Below are 7,071 nucleotides of genomic sequence, written 5' to 3' on the forward strand. Positions count from 1 at the left end.
GACAAGGTCTGGCTCTGTTGCCCAGGCTAGAATACAGTGGCACAATCTGGGCTCACTGCACTCTCCACCTCCTGGGCTCAAGCAATGCTGCTGTTTCAGCCTCCTAAATAGCTGGGACTACAGATGTGTCTCACCATGCGTGGCTAATTTTTTGGTAGATACAGGGTTTTGCCATGTTGGCCAGGTCAGCCTCAAACTCCTAACCTCAAGCTATCTGCCCACCTCAACCTCCCAAAGTGCTGGGATTATAGGCACGAGCCACCATGCCCAGCCCTTTCACACATGCTTAAAAAGAAAGAAAAACTTGTTTTGCTTTTTCTAATTATTGCTGTGAGAATGTATATGTAAGAAAAGAAAATAATAAAATAGAGAAAAATTCTCCTTAATCCCTAAACCCAAGTATAACTACTATAAATGTTTTAGTGTAATTTCCTTCAGAGTATGATTGATAGTTAGGTTATAAAGAACCATGCCAAGCACTTAAATAGAACTATGCCAAGCACTTAAACAGAACTGTGCCAAGGACTTAGATATTATCTCATTAAATACTCACAAATACCCTATTACGCAATTAATTTTATTTTTTTCATTTTACACTAAGGAAACAGAGGATAAAATAGGTTGAGTAACTTGCCCAAGGTCACACAGTAAATTGCAGAGCCTGGCTTCAAATGAATATGTCTGACTCCAGAGACTATGTACTTAACCACAACACTGTATGGCTTTCCTTTTCATGCCCTCTTTCACTTACTTTAACTCTGCCCGCTTTAATTTACTATTCCCTGAAGACATCTCCCTCTGCTCATGCCATTTCCTTTGCTAGGATTTCCCTTTTCCCCATTTCTGCCTAGTCAAATCCTGCTTATCATTTAAATGTCACCCAGTCCTGAAAATCTTCTCTAACCGACTTTAAGCTCTCCCTTCTAGAATGCCCAATAATACCCTTTCCTGTACTTTTTCATCTACTTTACTTCCTCATCCTGTATCAACCTCCTCCCCTTCCCCAGCCTCCCACACTCTAACAAAGACAGCAGGAGTTTACTATATTTGTCGGTGCTGAGTGACTAGTGGCCTTTCTCCAGTTCCCACGCTTTGGACCTGGGGCTGAGCAGTTGCTCTAGGAAGCAGCTACTGGGATAGAGGGAGGTGGCTTGGCCCTCTGATACTAAGTAGAAACTGGAGCTCCTCTGCACACAAGTCAAGAAAATGATTCCTTCTGTGATCTTGGCAAAGGCAATCTGCCACTCCTCCCCCCATCCTCCAACCCCACACCCCTGCTCCCAGGACTCCCTGTTGCTTTTTTATCTTCTTTTCCCGTGGAGCCTGCCCTTGACGTTCCTTTGAAGAGGATTTCCTCTTGATAAGTCATTTACAATGTGGGATAGTGCCAGCTTTGTGATGTGTCCTGGGTTCTGCAAGGGCAAACTTGGTGGCTAAACAAATTTTCTTTGCTTTATTTCTAAGTTTTTGTGGCCCCCTAAGGAGGCCATTACAATTGAAAAGCAACGTTCTGGATCTGAGATTATGAAATGTAGTTCCACTGGCATTTCTGAGCTTTGCAAGTCATCCCTAGGGATCCTTGAAAGAAAGTGCAGACATATTTATCCAACTCATTTGTTAAGGGTGAAAGCAATGGATTGTCTGTACATAGGCCAACTGGAATGTAGCAGCTTCAAGTGACTGGGACTAGAAGCCACGAACCTTCTGGGCACATGCCATTTGTAGAAAGACAGTTTGCTAATGTATTTCTGATATGCCACACTCTTATTACAGGGGTATGGGAAAATGTCAGTCTCAAGCCTGAACTTTGCCTTGAATAAGATTTACACATCCAACTGCTTACCAGACATCTTTACCTGGATATAGGGCAGATATCTCAAATTTAACATGTCTAAATGAGTTCCTGATATCCCCTCTGCCCCCACCTACCCCACCCCCTAGACACAAACCCTTCTCTTCCCTCAGTCTTCTTATCTCAGCTAAGGACAACCTCATTCTTCTGATTGCTCAGATCAAAAACTTCAGTGTCTAATGTGGTAATATATTGGGGAAAGAAACAAACCTAAGTATCCTTCTTGTCTCCTCTTTTCTCTTTTCCCTTCTACCTCAAGATTTTGTACTTGCTCTTCCCTCCACTTGGAAGGCACTTCCACCAGATCTCCACAAAGCTAGCTCCCTTACTCCCTTCAAGTCTTTATTGAAAACTCATCTTCTCATTGTGGCCTTACCTCACCTCTCTGTAAAATGGAAAAAAAAAATACCATGACACTTCCAATCCTCCTCCCTGTTTTACTATTCTCCTCAGGACTAGGAAGAGCTAATAAACTATGCATTTTACTTATTTAGCATGGCAGTAGGCTGACCACTCCACTAAAAGGTAGTTCCATCAGGGCAGGAAATTTGTATCTTTTTATTCACTGCTTTATCAGCAGTGTCAGAACAGTGCCTGGCACATAGTAATCACTCAACAAACATCAAGTGAATAGATGTTGAATGAATGAAAGACGCCAGATCTGAATGAAGAGTGGTTTCACCCTAGCTTATAACTTTTCAAACTGCTTTCAGAGATTACATGGAGAAGGAACCCAAAGGAGTAAGGCTCCAGACCTCCAATCCCCTGCCTTTACCAGAAAAGACCCAAATCTTATTTTAAAGAAACATTACTTGGATAGTTTTATTGTTATTATTATTGTTTGAAAACTATTGTTCTAATTCCAAAGAAATTAGATGTCATAACCTCCCAGGCTAAGAACAATCACTTTGCTTCAAAGGGCTGGATCCAGCAGATGCTTTCTTTTTTAAAAAATTCTTTTCCTTAAGAGATAGGCTCTCACTATGTTGCTCAAGCTAGAATTGAACTCCTGGCCTCAAGTGATCCTCCCACCTTAGCATGCTGCATTGAATCCTGCTATACCTGGTACTTTCTAGTTCCATGTTCCTCAAATTGGGATCCTATGATGTGGCTTGCGTGTCCCAGGAAATGCCATGGAATATTAAAATGGCATATTTTCCTAAGCAGCAGTTTTATCCCAAAATTTGGGAGCAAATGAAAATTTTCCATTCAAACAAAGGATGAAGCAGAATAAAAAGTTCTTATATTTTTAGACAGTAAAAGACAAGCTTTAACAGAAATTATGTACTTGCAAGAAGCCACTTTAAACTACTCCTTGTCAGAGGGTATATACTTTTCCTTACCATTTAATTACCATTAGAATTATGTGGGAAGCACCATGTCCAGGTAATCTTTTGTACTGTGAGAGGAACAGAGGAGATTAGAAATAAAGAGGTATCAGACTGAGTGCAGTGGCTCACATCTATAATCCAAGCACTTTGGGAGGCCAAGGCAGGAGGATCGCTTGAACCCAGGAGTTCGAGATCAGCATGGGCAACATAGCAAGACCCTGTCTCTACAAAAATAAAAATAAAAAATTTACCAGCTGTAGCGGTGTGCTTCTGTGGTCCCAGCTGTTCAGGAGGCTAAGGTGTAAGGATCGCTTGAGCCCAGGAGTTCAAGGCTGCAGTGAACTATGATGGTACCACTACAGGCGACAGAGACCTCATTGTTAACAAAATAAATTAAATAAATAAAATAAAATGTAAAATAAATAAATAAAAAACTTTAAAGAAAATATGTGATAGTTGGAGCATGTAGACAGAAGTACTTCCCCAAAGAAGCCTGGGCCAACAGACAGAACAGCAAAGCCTGAAATTGCAGTGAAGCATTTATTTCATTCAATACATATTTACTGAGTACCTATTCCATATCCAGCACTAAAATTTAAAGAGTATAACATGAGGATTTTTTTTTTCTTTTTGGTCAACCTACTCACCAAACATGTTTTTTTAAACATGAAAATGTTTTTAACAGTTACCACAATTATAGTTATCTAAGCAACTAAAAACAGTGCTGGTAGTAATTAGGGACAGTGGAGGTGGCAAATATATAAACATCTTAAGTGTCCCTACTGATTGATAAGTCTGAGAACTCATTGGCTATAATAAGCCTACATTTAGGAAGCACAATTTTTACTGGAAGCATTTTCTATAGTAGCTATCATTTATAGTGGGTTCATAATATTTATCGACTTCTTAGGAAGGAAAGTATCAGAGTCCTGGATGAGGGGATGGTTGATCTCCACAACTGATCTATGTAGCTATTCCACATTAGGAAATATTAAAGATGAAGAGCTCTGGATTGAAAAATATGAAGAACAGGAACCCCAGCTCTTGTACTAGCTCTGCCACTAAATCACTGTGTCACTTTCCCTTTAGGTTTCCTCATCAGTAAAATGAGGACTTTGGTGGATGAGATCCTCTCAAATGTTCCTTCTAGCTCTGATATCCTATGAGTCTATGAAACCCACATTCATAACCAAGCCACACAGTGTATATACATATCTGAAAGTCAACCACTACCACCACTGTGTGAGCAAATAAGTAGTCAGGGAAAACCCTGTTAAACAAATGAATTTTGCTCCATATTCTCATTTTCAATAGAGAGGAGAAAGAATTCAAAGCCCAAGAAACAGCACCACTTCACCCTCCTCCCACCCCATTCAAACACAAGATTATTCCTTAGCACTTCAAAAGTCAAATCATAGATTGTCACAAGTCCAAATCCAATCTACCAAACCCCATTTGGCTTGTTGGCAGATGTGGGAAAGCACTGAAGAGAATGTGGTCAATTACTATTAAAGATTTAGATATGATCTGGATTTACAGCTACCATGATCTAAACAAAAAGTTAAGAAGACCAAAGGTCCACACAGGAAGGTGAGAAAGTTCACATGGGAAAAGAAGTGGATGCCTGCTCAGTACTTGGCTCCTCTTCAGTTTTCTCTGAGAGCAACAGCAGTTCTTTCTAAATACTGTCTGGCCACACACCCACCTGACCTCATTTCAGGGGTTTAAAGCATTTAGTTTGCAGGTTGAGTTTTTAAAATACTACCAAATAATGAAGGGTCATAGCTAGAGGGCCCTCAGAGAGGAACTAGGCCATGGCTCCAACTGGTAGCAAGTAGATTGTATTCAGCACATTTTGTGAGATCAGCATAAAGAAATGGTGGATTTTTTTTGAAGGAGTTTTGCTCTTGTTGCCCAGACTGGAGTGCAATAGCATGATCTCAGCTCACTACAACCTCTGCTTCCCAGGTTCAAGTGATTCTCCTGCCTCAGCCTCCCGCATAGCTGGGATTACAGGCATGAGCCACCACGCCCAGCTAATTTTTTGTATTTTTAGTAGAGACAGGGTTTTTCCATGTTGGTCAGGCTGGTCTTGAACTCCTGACCTCAGATGATCTGCCTGCCTCGGCTTCCCAAAGTGCTTGGATTACAGCCATGAGCCACCGCACCCAGCCAGAAATGGTGGATTTTTAAAATATGTTTGAGAAGAGCACAAGCTCTTCTGTTTCTCCAGGTAGTCACCACTCCTGGATTTCCACTGAATAGCCTGGGGCCAAAACGCTCTTGAGTTTGAGCTAAGACTCAGAGACCAGACTTTCCCATGACACAATTGCTGCCCTCTAGTCTCCCTGACTTCTGCAGCTGCCAGCCTTGTCACCAGCCACTATCCAACATGAAACAACTCCCAAGTCAAATCAGCCCAAGCCTTCTCTGAGAAGACTCTTAACTTGGACCAACAGTGCTTCCCCCTGCACTTCCTTGTATACTTTGGCATTGCAGCAAATACGGGAAAGCACTTTCAAGTGGGCTTTCTACTCATGGCAGGCAGGAGACAAGTGCAAGCCACAGCGGGGTCAGAAAGGTGCTTAGGTGCTGTCAACACCCTGAGCTGAAGGTTCAGACAGTCATGCAAATGCAGGCGCCTCTGTGTATTTGCAATTCACTAGAAAGCAGGTCCATCCAAGGGGTCTTAGTTATCAAGGTATTGAAAAAGATAAAAATACAAAAAGACCTGGTGACAGGGGACTGCTGCCTGGAAAGTAAGCAATGTAGTGAGTCCCTAAGGTCCTTTATTTGGGTTTCTGTAAGAATGCCTTCCATGTGTCCCAGATTGTCCTGGACATTCCCACATTTCAGTATTATGTCCCACTGTCAGATCATATATCTCAATTTGTTGTTTCAAAAACGTAAGTACTAGGCTTAGACATATATTAGATCTCCACAAAGAGAATGAGACAGTACTGGCAATATATATTTGGCAAGGAGATGAACAAAAGTATCTCAGGTATTTTTTTTTCTTCACTTCAATTTATTATTTTTTTTATAAAGACAGAGTCTCACTCTCTTGCCAGACTTGAGTGCACTAGTATGAACACAGCTCACTTCAGCCTCAACCTCCTGGGCTCAAGTGATCCTCTCACCTCAGTCTCCCAAGTAGTTGGAACTACAGGCACATACTACCATGCCTAGCTAATTTTTTGGGGGGGTGGGGAGGAGACAGAGGTCTCACCATCTTGCCCAGGCTAGTTTTGAACTCCTGAACTCAAGCAATACTCCTGCCTTGGCCTTTCAAAGTGCTGGGAATACAGATGCAAGCCACTGCAACAGGCCTCAAATTCATTTCTTATTTCTAACACAGGCTGCCTTTTATTCCCACTCTCATTTCAAATTGAGACATTAGAATTTGTACTTGGCAGTGATGGAAGCTGGCATAGAAAAGATAAAAATTATACAGTATTATTTAAATCAAATGGTGCAAATTGGAGGCCTACGGGCATTGTCTATGTGGTGCATATGGTTTATTGCATCTTTTTTGTAAAATGTACTAACATTTAAAAAGTGGAAGATTTCGGGAGGGGATCCAAGATGGCCGATTAGGAGCTGCTCAGGATTGCAGCTCCCAGCGAAAGTGCGGAGGGTGAGTGGATGCCGCATTTCCAAATGAATTTTTATTGCCACAGACAAGGAGATTCCCAGGCAAAGGAGCCCCACAGGTCACCAATGTGGCTGTTTTCACCAGCACGGTTGTTTGGCTGGGGCGGCTGTTCTCCATACAAAATATACGGGTCCGGGCACTGTTTTAGCTGGCAATTGGACCTCCTGGGAGACAGAATTGCCCATTCATCTGATTAAAAAGAAGACTGACACAGGGAGCCAGGCCAGGAGATT

This window comes from Cebus imitator, unplaced genomic scaffold (genome assembly GCF_001604975.1).
Source record: "Cebus imitator isolate Cc_AM_T3 unplaced genomic scaffold, Cebus_imitator-1.0 Scaffold585, whole genome shotgun sequence".
NCBI lineage: Eukaryota > Metazoa > Chordata > Mammalia > Primates > Cebidae > Cebus > Cebus imitator.